At 36.2% G+C, this 13,314-nt stretch overlaps 1 protein-coding gene across 5 annotated transcripts in view; it reads left to right on the top strand.

Moving 5' to 3' along the window:
* The window catches only part of KANK1 (KN motif and ankyrin repeat domains 1), a 282,637-nt gene that overhangs the window by 97,792 nt on the left and 171,531 nt on the right, over positions 1 to 13,314 (top strand). For 4 of the 5 annotated variants that reach the window (XM_056806226.1, XM_007498584.3, XM_016423970.2 and 1 more), the window contains exon 2: positions 2,635 to 2,748. The gene's annotated coding sequence lies outside the window, so the exon portion shown is untranslated. Of the gene's footprint in view, positions 1 to 2,228; positions 2,411 to 2,634; positions 2,749 to 13,314 lie in introns of those variants that run through there. The other variant, XM_056806224.1, reaches the window with a different exon arrangement.

Below are 13,314 nucleotides of genomic sequence, written 5' to 3'. Positions count from 1 at the left end.
AAGAGAGAGGGGAAGGATAAATGAGAAGGCTCATGGCTGGACTCCACAATGGACAAAAAATATTATCATGTGATCAATAGACAGAAAAGATAGTGTTGGGTCAGGTTTTGAAAGGCTTTAAATGCCAAGTAGAAAACTTTATATATTTCATCCTAAAAGGACTAGAGACCACTGGAATTTATTGACTTTGAGACTGATGTGGCCAGATTTGTGCTCCAGGAAGTTCCTGGCTTCAGTGTGGAGGGTGTATTGAAAAGGGAAAAGACTCAAAGTGGGGGAGATCAATTATGAAATGATGGGCCATGCAGATAGCAAGAAGGGGGATCATAGGCAGAGTAATAGTAGATTTGGAGGGCATCTGGCCTTCGAATGGTAATTTCTAATTCAATCCATACTCTCTCCTACCTGATTGATGGTTCATCTCCGTTTTATAACCTGGTAAGAGGATTATTATTTTACAGCTAGGCGACTGAGTGGATAGAGTTGTGAACACTTCAGAAGTGTTTGAAGTTGATAATGGAGGTGAAGATGCTAAAAGAAAAACTCTATCCTTTTGATCCTTTTAAAAACTTTATTAAAGAAAAAAAACAACCGGAGTTTTCCCCAAGCTGAAATTCACTAACTCTCTAAACTTTGAGTCAAGTTCAATTCAAAGTTCCCCCTAGGTGCGGGATTGGTCTTTATATAGACCAATCCCAGGCCTGGAAGTAAGACGTGTGGCCCCTTCCTAGCACAGGATTGATCCAATTCAAGACCAATCCCACCTAGGAAGTAGGAGGACATGGTCCCTCCCCCAACACTGGATTGGTCCAATTCAATACCAATCCCACTCCAAGAAGTAGTAGAGAGGGACCCCTGAGGCATGCTGGGGGATGCAGTTCCCCTGGCTACAACACTTTAAAACCCACAGAGGGCAGTCATTATGGCTTCTGAACTGGATGGATGATAGATCTGATACAGTACCACATTTCTTATGTCATCAAAGAAATGCTTGCATTCAAATATTTGCCTGTAAATTGCCATCCCTAGCATTGCTAGACACCCATCACTTAGATTGTCAGAGGCCTTAGATTTCTATAGGTGGTATTACTGATGTTTATGCCCTCAAATGTTTACTTTCAATCTAATGGGAAAATAAATATGTACAAAGCAAACTATACACAAAATAAACAGGAAGTAACAAAGCATTTTAGTTATTATATAGTTTATATCTTATAACTCAGAAGTAATTGTAAGAAAAGTATTATCTGAATTTAAAAAGAATTCTAAGTATTATTTCATTGAATTCTGTTTGCTAAAACTTATTTGTGAAAAACTAACTTTGAGAAATTATAGTGTTTTATTTCATGCATAAAGTACTCACCATGAATCTATAATATTATTATTTATTTATGTCATATTCAACTCTTCATGACCCCATTTGGGATTTTCTTGGCAAAGATACTGGAGTGGTTTGCCATTTCTTTCTCCAGTTTGATAGATGAAGAAACTGAGGCAAACAGGTTAAGTGACTTGTCTGAAGTCATGCAGCTACTTAGTAACCAACCAAATTTGAACTCAGGAAGAGAGCACTCTATCCACTGGGCCACCTAGCTGCCCTAAGTACATGATGTAAGACCCCATAATCAAGTAACTTACTGAGTAATTAGGGAGACACCATGAATATGCATAAAACAATTAGTGCATGCTCAGAAATACCTTATAATTGAGGACTAATTTGTTTTCTGTAGATAAGTGCTTTGTGTACAAAACTGGAAGAGAATTCTTGGAGCTGACAGTACCATATTCACTCTATGAAGTAGCATAGTAGAGACAATGGGTCTCCCAAGCATTGCTTGAAGATTTTCAAGGATAGAGAAGAGAATGCCACCAGAGGCTATTTTTCTTTTTGAAAATTAAAATTGTGAGAAAATTTTTCCTTCTAAGCCGAATTTGCTTCTCTTCAACTCTCAGCCATTATTTTTTAGTTCTGCTTCTTGGCAGCAAGCACAACAGACCCTGTACAGTCCTTTTTAGACATTTGAAGGCAATGATTATGTCTTCAGAAAGTCTTCTCCAGGTCTACAAATTTCCCTCTTATGGCACACATTCAGTTTCCCACACCATCCTGGTTTGCCCTCCTCTGGACCAATTCCCAGCTTGTCAGTGTTTTCTCTGGTGCCCAGAATTCAACCCAGTTTTCCAGAGCATGAAGTTGACTTTGGTCATGTAGAGTTCAAAGTCAGCAAGAAGTGAGAGTGTGGGGCCAAGATGTAAGGAGTTGGCTGGTACTTGGCTGTTTAGAAAAGAGAATTTCATTGGCAAGGAAACGAAGTGGATGACTATTTATGAAACTCTTAAAGTCACAAAGCCACAGATTTAAGATTCTCTCTTTCGAAAGGAAACTGTCTTTGAACATTTCTGGGAGAAGGTTAGTACAGGATTGAGAGTCCTAACAAACCTTCCTTTATTCAGGCTTGCCTCCGAACCTTTCTTTGTCACATTCTCTACCAATTCCTGTAAGCTAATGAGGTTTTAAGTGTATTACATCTCATTATTAGATTTCTCTGGTGTTTGATTTAGTACTGTTTTATTTATGTCTTAACTTGAAACATGTTCTAATATATCCAAATGATATTTTCTTTCTCTTTTCAGGATGATTTTTACTGGAATTGGATGGACTGCTTTATTAAATTGTTGATTAACTTCATTCACCTATCAGATCGGAAACAGTACTTGATTTAAAAATCTTTGACCTATACCAATAAGGTAGGCTCCTTTGTGGTGTGATTTTGTAGTTTAGAATGAGAAAGTTTAGTTTTGGTTTGGAAACATGCTAAATTTTTCTCTTCTGCTTTTTCTGCCTCAGGCACCCATCGCACAGTTTGCTACAGAGTTTGTTTTACTAAAAGAGCATGTCGTGTGTGTGTTCACAAAGACGTGTGCAATTAGAATTGAGCCATGTGGTTTAGTCCCAAAGAATGGGATTTGTCATTGTATAGCTTAAATTAACAACAAAAAAAATGAAATGGTATTCAAACTAGCCCCCTTATCCTAAGAATTACACTGTACTATCCAGTATGGTAAAGACATGCTAAAGAAATAAAGCCATTACTTTAACAAAGAAAAATGGAGCTAAAGCAATTGTTCATATTTATGAAGTTGCCATTTTTAAGAGGTCTTTTAAAAATATTGTTTTAAAAGAAAAAACATTTCATTTTACATCTAATTAATGGAGGAAGTTTAAACTGATTTCAGACTTTCTTAAAGAACATTTTGACTTTTCAATAGAGTTGTTCCCTATTCTTCATGGCACAGGTCAGCTGAAGATAATTAGATCCAATTTCTGAAGGAGTGCTTGGTTGATCTTCAGAACTATTTGTGAAATGTCAGCATTCTGTGAAAAGTACCTTTCTGATCTTCTTACACAACAAATAGCTTTAATTCTTTGAACTTCTGTTAAATAGAAAGAATTGAATCCTGTGCTCACAAGACTCCTGAAAGTTTGTGGGGCTTCGGTCTCTATAGTTACTTGCTTAGGCTTAGCTTCCTAGGGAATAAAGGTTTTAAGATAAACTTAAAGTAAGTATTAAGGTAAATTTGAGATAGCTTTGGAGGGAATAGGGAAAGCCACGAAAATAGAATAGATGATAATGATCAGGACTCTTTTCTGAAAAGAATTCTAGTTTTGGAGTTTTAGAAAAAGTAATATACCAATTTTGGTTTATGACAACATTTCTTTTTTAATATTAAATATATTTTTCTGTTCTGAATTTAATGAACTCACAGAACCTCAGATTTATCTCATATATATCCTGTTTATACATAGGTATTCACATATTTCCTTCCCCATTAGATTGTAAACTCCTTGAAGGCAGAGATCATTTTAAAATTTCTTTTTAGCTGCAATGCTTAGCACTATGCTTGGCATATAGTAGGTGCTCACTGAGTAGCTAGGGAGGCATCACTAATATGCATGAAACAATTAGTGCATGGTCAGAAAAATCTTATAATTAAGGATTAATTTATTTGGTGTATATAAGTGCATTGTGTGAATATCTGGAATAGAATCACCGAATCTTGAAGTTGGATAGGACTTCAGAGGATATTATTCAATTTGATTTTGATATATAGAACAAGAGAGGAACATTATATGTGAGACTATGATCTCTTACATGCAATTTTCTTTTTCAAATATTATATAATAAACTCAACATGTTATTTTCAAATCTGTCTTACTTGTCTGTGCCCTGATAAATTTCCTTCTTTTGTGCATTAATAAAAATGTTATTAGTGATTCTCTTTTCTTTTTTTCTGGCAACAGTATTGCTAGTTCTTCTTTTCCCTTCCTCATAAAGAAAGAAGAACAACCATCACAATCAAATATGTATACTCAAGGTAAAGAAATATACATGTACCACATTCAAAAATACATTTCTTTGATTCTGCACTTTGATTTCCTTATCTTTCTGTTAGGAGGTAGATTGGTACTTTTTCATAGGCTTTTTTACTGTCATATTTGGTCATTGTTTATGTCTTAAGATTTTTTTAAGTTTTTGTTTCCCCTTTGCAGTGTTGTAATTGAATAAATAGTTCTGCTTGTTTTACTCTGTGTCAGTTCATATACCTTTTCCCACATTTCTTTGAAATCATCCCTTTGCTCATATCTTATAGTAATATTATTTTGTTACATGACATTGATGTACCATATCATGTTTGGCCATTTCTCAATTAATGGACATAAGTATTGCTTTCTCATTGCCTCCTTTAAGAAGAGCCTTATTATACATCTGAAATACAATTATTAATACAATTATTTAAATATCTATTCTTTAGTTCCAGATCTATAGAAGCTATCATAATTAGACTATTGTTAAAAAAGAAGCCAGGCAGATTCCTATAAGCATAGATCTCTAGGCAGAATTTTTTATCTTTAATTTTTTTGTTGATATCTACTTTCTTTTCTAAATATATCCCTTTTATTTCCCTCTTCAAAGAGCTCTACTTTGCAACAAATAAAATTAACCAATTGTTCAATCAAGATTAATAGTCTATATAAGGTTCCTTACTCCCTTCTTCAAAAAGTAAGGAAGGATGCTATATTTGTTTTTTATTTTTAAAGAACTCCAACTTTCAATCTTAGAATTGATGCTGAGTTTTGATTTTAAGGCTGAACAGTGCTAAAAGCTAGGCAGCTAGGCTTTAGTGACTTGCCCAAGGTCCCATAGCTAGGAAGTGTCTGAAGTCAGATGTGAACCCAGGTTCTCCAGACTCCAGCCTGGTACTTTATGCACTGTGCTACTTAACTACCCCTTGGATTTCTTTTCCCTCCGCTCCTTGCAGGGTCAAGTTTGATCATTATAATTAAACTGTGTTCGTTTTTGTTTTATAATTCTTTCAAGTTCCATTTGTTGAATAATGGTGTATATTTCTTTCCCTGGTTCTGATTTTTTCCCTTCTGTATCAGGCCATATAAATCTTCTCAGGATTCTTTGACTCTTCATATTTATCTATTCTTACAACTTTGTAATTCCATTATATTCAAGTTCCAAAATTTATTTAGCCATTCCTCCGTTGATAGCCATCTGCTTTTATTTCTGGTTCTTTACTACTACAAAAATGTCTGAGATAAATATTTTTATGTATATGGGCCCTGTCGATCTTTGACCTCTTTGAAATATAATCCTAATGTTATCAGCAAAGGGTGTGGACATTTAAGTCATTTTCTTAGTATAATTCCAAATTGCTTTTAAGAATAGTTGGTCCAGTTAACCACTTTACCAAGTATATTCAGATGCTTTATGCAGAATATCAAGAAATCTATAAAAAATAAATGTTGATTATCTTATAGGTCAATGTCAAGCCTTGGCCATGTCAACCTGACCACAATTAAATTGATGTTAGCTAGGAAACTTGAGTTCTATCTGACTTTAATCACAGAATTTTAGTTGGAAGGTACTTCAAAGGCTCCAAAATAGAATTGTCTTCCAATGAATCATGTTTGGTTTGGGAAAGGAGAGGATAGAAAATTATTCATCACTGCTTCTCATTCTACATTTTCCTTACCCTTCCTTTTTTTCTTTCTTTTTTTTCTTTGCTTAGGAGAATGAATGATAAATTGGAGATGATGAGTTTGGGAAGTGAGTCATTGGGCTGTTCCTTTTACATCAACTTGAGGAAACATGTAGCTGTAGTGCCTTAGGTTCTAATCTGTGGCGCTGTGTTCCAGAGAGCTATATGGTTGGGGTTTATTTTACTCTTTAAGTGCTGAGGATTATACACTCTTCCTGTTGAATTTTCTTTTGGGGATAAACTATTTGAGAGTGGAGCTTTTGTTGCTCAAATTCAATTAGTATCTAAATAAGGATCTTTTTTTTACAACAAATAATTATCTATCCTTTGCCTGAAGACCTCTAAAGAGGGGGAAATAGGGATGTTTATCCTGGAAAGAAACAACTTAGGTCAAGAGTTCTTGACTTGTTTTGTGTCATGAATCCCTTTGGCAATCTTGTGATGCTTATGGACCTCTTCTTCAAATAATACTTTTAAATGCATAAAGTAAGATGATTAAGATTAAAGCAGAAATCAATTGCACTAAGATATAGGCATTATTGAAAAAAATTTTTTTAATATTTCACAGACCCCAGACTTATAAGCCTTCACTTAGGAGGACATGACAGCTATCTTCAAATATCTGGAGGATTCTCATGGCAGGGCGGGGTTTGTTTGTTTGTTTGACTCTTAAGTTTATAACAGTTAAAATTAGTTTCTCTGCTATAAGTATTATATTTTTATGAGGCTTATTTAAAGATTAAGAAATAGAGAAAATACAAAATAAGAAAAGCACGTGCCTAGGCCCAGAGAGCCCATTCACAACCACTCACATCTTGCCTGCTAGGTGGAGAGCCCCATCTCCTTGGACACAGAAATAGGAAGAGCAATCAATAGTCTTTTACAGCCAGTTAAATTAGAAATTTTGATCTCGCCCAGGTGAAAATCTCAGTGAGATTAGAGGGCATCTCGGGAACTAGAGCAAGGACTTCTGGGGATTGAAGTCTAGTGTTCAAATCTCCATTTTTACATTTCTCCATATGATCCTCTGGGGAAAAAAGGTTTTTCCCAAAGGATCATGAAAACATAATCAACTTAACTTGTCTGTAAATATTTTTAGATTGAGTGTGGACACACAAGGAAGGCCTATGTCGTAACAATGTTAACATAGCAACCTCGAGTCTTCACCCTAGGTTCAAGTCCTTTGTATTGGCTTGGAAGTGCATCAATCCGTCCTGGATTGGCTTATCTTTGGCCATATGCAATGGCTCTTTTGTGTATATCTTGTCCTGGAATCAGACAGAATCATTAAATAAAGTCCCATATTATAGCAAATGTATTTTAAATGTATATTACTGCAAAATCAAAAAGTTAAAGAAAATCTTAATGCTGGTAACATGTGCTTCAAATATAAAAAAGAGAAAAAATAAAAAACTGAAATAGTATATTTCACATGCAAGAAAAATATAATAAAAGAGTTTTAAAAATTAAAAAAATGTTGCTTATAATCATTGACATGCTGTGTCAGCTAAAAAAATATAGAATGCAAGGCTTTCTCACCAAAAATGAGATCCATTTCCTCTTCATATCTGGCCATGATCCACTGTGAATATGAGCAAATGAATGTTACAAGGTTTTCTTTTATAAAGAACAGCATTACAAATATGTAGATATCAGTATCCCCCAAATTCTCAGTAGCCCAGTTAATTACAATAGCAAACAAACACACTATCATATTTCATATAAGTTTCTGTATGGCATTTTTAAAAGCCTATGAACTGATGGATATTTGTCACAAGTTTTTACAAATGTAGCAAATCTTTCAACCTTGGTATTTAAACAAAGTAAAACTTATTTTGGGTTAAGAACATCATCAAGAAATCTAGATATTCTGGTGGAGGTAAAGTAGTGAGCTGAAGAGTATAAATGAGAGATGCTCCTTTTTTGGATGCTTTTTAGGGGTACAAATGCCCAGAGATTAACTGCCCAACTTCCATTCACATTTTTAGAAATGCGGGAAGGTTGGGGTTATAATTGTATTTCACTTCAGCTACTAGAATGGGCCTTATACCTCGTGTTAGGGCCAGGCAAAAATGACTAGCAATTGTTAAGAAAATTCTAAAAATCATGTCTAAAAAACCCTTAAAATCAATTGAGATATTTAGCACATTAAATCCTCCAAAGGTTGTTATACAATTGTAACCAGTTCTGATGAAGTCCATCTATCCTCTATGTGACAATTTACAAAGTCAAAAATAGAAAAGCTGTTTTTTTATATGGGCTTAATAATGTTTGTTCATTCAGTATGGTAATAGGGGAAAAGCAACAGAATGTAACAGTAGTTAAAACTCAGTACATTATAATGAACAGTATAACAGAATAATATTGAATGCAGTAATATATGAACTTAAAATCACAAAGTTAAACCATAAACAAAACAACCAGTAAAATGCAATAGAATACAGAGATTTTCATTGAAGTTTGAAATGCCTTAAAAATATAACCTCCAGTCTTTTTAAAGTTCCTTGGGTTTTTATCCATTTAGATGCCTATTGTCAGAAGGCAGATTGGTCATGGTTAAGCTGTGTGGTTTAAGCGACCCACTCAGGGCCACACAGCCAGCAAGTGTCTGAGGTCAGATTCCAACCCAGGACCTCTAGGCCTGACTCTCAGTCCACTGAGACACCCAGCTGCCCTCCCATAGTGAGTTTTTGGAATCTCAACAAATGGCAAAGAGTTGCAGGGAGATGAATTTCGCTCCTGAATCTCAAGTGAGATAAATAAAAGGACCAGTGCACTCAAAAGATATTCTTTGAAATATGCCATGCTTGTAATCAACTTCCTGTTTGGAAAAGTCTCTACCTTCTCTCCCTTTCTTTTTCCCCTTCTGTGATCCACCCCCCATTTTTTTTTCTGTTACCAGCTGGTAGAAGTGAGTGTTGGGCTTGGGGTGATGAGCAATCTGCTCTGAGGCCAGGGTTGCTGGGCCAGGATCAGTTGGGCCAGGTGAGCAAGAGAGAGGCCAGGAGCAGGAGCCAGAGCCAGAGTGGGCAGCTGGGGTGGTCAGGGCCGGGACCAGGTGAGTGATATCTTTTCTGCTAGGTGGAGAGCCCCGTCTCCTTGGAAGTGGAAGTAGGAAGAGCCATCAGTAGTCTTTTACAGCCAGTTAAATAGAAATTTTGATCTCGCCCAGGTGAAAATCTCAGTGAGATTAGAGGGAATCTCGGAAACTAGAGCAAGGACTTCTGGGGATTGAAGTTCAGGGTCCAAATCTCCATTTTTACAAGTAGAAGTATAGAAATGGCTTAGAGGAAGGTATATTTAAGCCTTCAGTGATGGGGGGAAAAAACCAAAAACTTCCTAACAAACCTTATGTCTTTTATTACTAGTGCATTGACTATAATAATATTTAATAAATTTGCTGAATTGAATTGAATAAATAAAGCTACCCAAAAGAAGAATGGATTATCCAGGGAACTAATCATTTCCTTTTTCTTGAGTTCCTAAAATAATTATAATAATCAGCATTTAATATAGAAGTTTAAAATTTTCAAAGAACTTTGCACCTATTATCTCTTTTTATATCCTTATAACAACTCTGGGAGAAAGGGGCTATTATTATCATCCCCATTTTAAAGATAAGGAAGCTAAGGCCAAAAGAGATGACATATTCATACTCACATTCATCTGAATGAAGGTTTCCACTTAGCCTTCTTGACTCCAGATTTAGCACTGTATCCACTGAGTAATCTAACCCTGGTTGTCACATGGTGGTTTTTGTTGTTGTTATTATTGTTGTTGTTGATATATTTTTCCAGATTATATGTCCATAAAATTCTATTTTAATAATTTATTTTTAAACTTAAAATATTTTCCAGTGACATATAGAAACAAATTTTTAAAACCCTTCCCTTCTGTCTTGGAATCAATACTGTATATTGTTTCTAAGGTGGAAAAGTGGTAAGGACTAAGCAATGGGGGTTAAGTGACTTGCCCAAAGCCATATAGCTAGAATGTATATGAGGTCAGATTTCAACCCAGGACCTCCCATTCCCAGATAATGGCTTTCAATCTACTGAGCCATCCAGCTGCCTACAACAGTTGTTTTCTGACATATCATCATCCTTGTTCTCTCTTTCCTTCCAACCCCTCTCGCTTCCCCAAGATGGCAGATAATATAATATGGGTTGTAAATGTGTTATCATATAATACATATTTCCCTGTTCATCATGTTGGGAAAGAAGACGCATATAGCTTACACTGGAGAAGAATTCATGGAAGAAATAAAATGAAAAATGGCTTCTTAGTTCCTTTTATGGCAATGGATAGCATTTTTTCATCATGAGCCTCTTGGAGCTGTCCTTGATCCTTGCCTTGCTGATAATAGTGAAGTCATTCACAGTTGATTGTTGTATTTTATTCCTATTACCATGTACAGCATTCGCCTGGTTCTGATCATTTCACTTTGCATCAGTTCATATTTAGCTGTCATTAACTACAAATGGTATACATAGAATGAGCTCTTGTTCAAGTACCCATTGAACTAGATAGCCTCTGAGATTCCATGTTTCTCTTGTCTGTTAGATATCATTTAACTTGTTTTTTTTTTAATTTCTTTATTTAGACTATTTTTTCATGATTAGATGATTCAATTTTTCTCCCTTCCCTCTTTCCACCCCCCTTCCAGAGCTGACAAGCAATTCCACTGGGTTATACATGTGTTATTGCTCATAACCTATTTCCATATTATTCATGTTTATAATATAGTGATCTTTTTAAACCAAAGCACCCAATCATATACCCCTAGAACTACATGATCCATCATATATTTTTCTTCTGTGTTTCTGCTCCCACAGTTCTTCCTCTGAATGTGGATAGCTGCTCTTCCTCTTGAGTCCCTCAAAATTGTCCTGGATCACTGCATTGCTGCTAGTAGCAAAATCTATTGCATTTCATTGTATCACTTAACTTTTACAGAAGCTTCCTTCCTTACCCAATTTACCAAAAGAACCCAAAAACCTAAGAAAAAAAGTGATGTCCTTATTATGCAATTGGCAAAGCTCCCATGTCTCTGGAGGACTCTTTGGGATTTTGTGTTTTCTCTGGAGAGCAACAGTGATGAGTTCATCCTCGTCAATACAAACGTGTCCTAATAACAACCCATACCTGACTCATGCTGTGGGAATTGGACTTATTTTATATTTAAGAATATGTTTCCTAGAGACTGATATAATTGCCCCATTGGGAGATTAAACTGTCTGCATTTCAGTCCCCTCGTTGGACTTGGGAAGGTAACTCACGGTAGAGTAGAAAGAGCATTCACCTGGGATTAGTGGCAGATCTGACCCTGATGATCTCTATGATGTTGCGTCAGTCACTTCTTTTTTCTGGGCTTGATTCCCCTGTAAAATGAGATGTGTGGACTGGCTTTTTGCTAAGTTCTGGTTTTAGTCTATAATTTTGAATTTATGATGAGGACTAAGGAATTGCCTCCAATTAAACTATTCTAGACTCACTTGTGAGTATATAATGATGATATAGCTATTTTCATAATGTTTTAAGGTTTGCAATTCACTCATTTGATCCTCACAACAACCCTGTGAGGTTATTATTATAATCCCCCTTTTATATAGTAGGAAACTGAGGCCAAGGTTGTGACTTGCCCATTGATCACCCCATTAGGGCATAGGAGGTAGGATCTGAACTCAGATCTTCCCTGACTCTAAGTCATACCCTCTAGCTACTGTTCCTCTTAGCCTTTGGAGTTTGGAGTTCTTGAGAAAATGGAAAGAATTTTCATTGTTGTTCAGTTATTTCTGGATCTTTGGGACCCCATTTGAGGTTTTCTTGGTAAAGATAACTGGAGTAATTTTACCATTTTTTTCTCCAGTGGATTAAGGCAAATAAAGGTTAAGTGACTTGCCCAACTCTTAAGTGTAGGAAGCTGGGTCTGAATTTGGGTGGTTTAGTGGATTGAGAGTCAGACCTGGATACTGGTCCTGGGTTCCAATCTGGATTCAGATGCTTCCTAGCTGTGTGACCCTGTGTTGGATGGATGTTTGCCATCATTTTTATTGACTTTTAATGACCACAGAGGACATTTTCATGGAACAGGGGGAAAAAAAAGAGACAGACCTAGTATGAAGAAAAAGAATATACATTAATGCCCATTGTCTAGATCTTACCACTCTTCTGCCTTGGAACCAATACACAGTACTGATTCCAAGATGAAGGGTAAGGATTTTAAGGGGGAAAAAAGAAAGAAATTAGAAAGTATGTATTTGTATGCCAAGTTTGGTTATCAGAATCCTGTCATTTTCTCTAGCTCTGCCTTCAGGGAGCTTTGGTTGTCCTAATTAAATTGTTTCTATTGTTTCCAACCCTTGGTGATCCCATTTGGGGTTTTCTGGGCAGAGACACTAGAGTGGTTTGCCATTTCTTTCTCTCCGATGAAAAAACTGAGCCAAAGAGGGTTAAGGAATTTAGGGTCATCCAGCTCGTGAGTGTCTGAGGTCAGATTGAAACTCGGAAACTCAGTTTCCCTGACTCCAGACCCAGAGCTCGAGCCACTGTACCCCCTCGATGCCTCAATTACCTCTGTATTTGTTCCTCTTTAAATCCAGTATAACAGTTGTTATTGGTGAGTCAGGGGAAAGTGATCCATAAATTCCATTTAGAAAAAGAAAATACCTTCTGAAACTTTCCATTTAAGTGTGTGTGTGTGGGGGGGGGGGGAATCCCATCTAACAATGACTCCTTTTTTTTCCATCGATCCCTCAAGAGTGGAAAGAATGTTGAATCTAGAGCTAGGAGATTTGGGTTCAAATCCCAGCTCTGCCACCTTGGTGACCATAAGCAAGTCACTCCTTCTGAGCTTCAGTTTCTTCATTTGTAAATGGAGAGATTGAATCCCTTCCAGTTTTAAAACATATAATCCTGTACAACCAACCAACAGACAGACACACACACACACACACACACACACACACACACACACACACACACTACACAAACACATGCACACAGTTATTGAAAAGCTACATGGCTTTCTAGATTTTAATCCTTTGTTCATTGGGAGTCTTCACAAGCAGGACATGGAAAGAAGGCGTCCCATGAGGCTGTTTCTGAATCTTTGGGTTAGTGGGTGTTGTATAGACTTGTACCATCTTCATTTTTGTAGCAGTGAAAAGTTTTATTGTGAAATGAATGGCTCTCAATCTCAGATTGCAGGGGTGACATTTATTATAGGAACTTCCAGAGATAAAATAAACACATATCACTCAA

Source organism: Monodelphis domestica, chromosome 7, assembly GCF_027887165.1.
Source record: "Monodelphis domestica isolate mMonDom1 chromosome 7, mMonDom1.pri, whole genome shotgun sequence".
Classification (NCBI taxonomy): domain Eukaryota; kingdom Metazoa; phylum Chordata; class Mammalia; order Didelphimorphia; family Didelphidae; genus Monodelphis; species Monodelphis domestica.
This window is presented reverse-complemented; position numbering and strand designations above follow the sequence as displayed.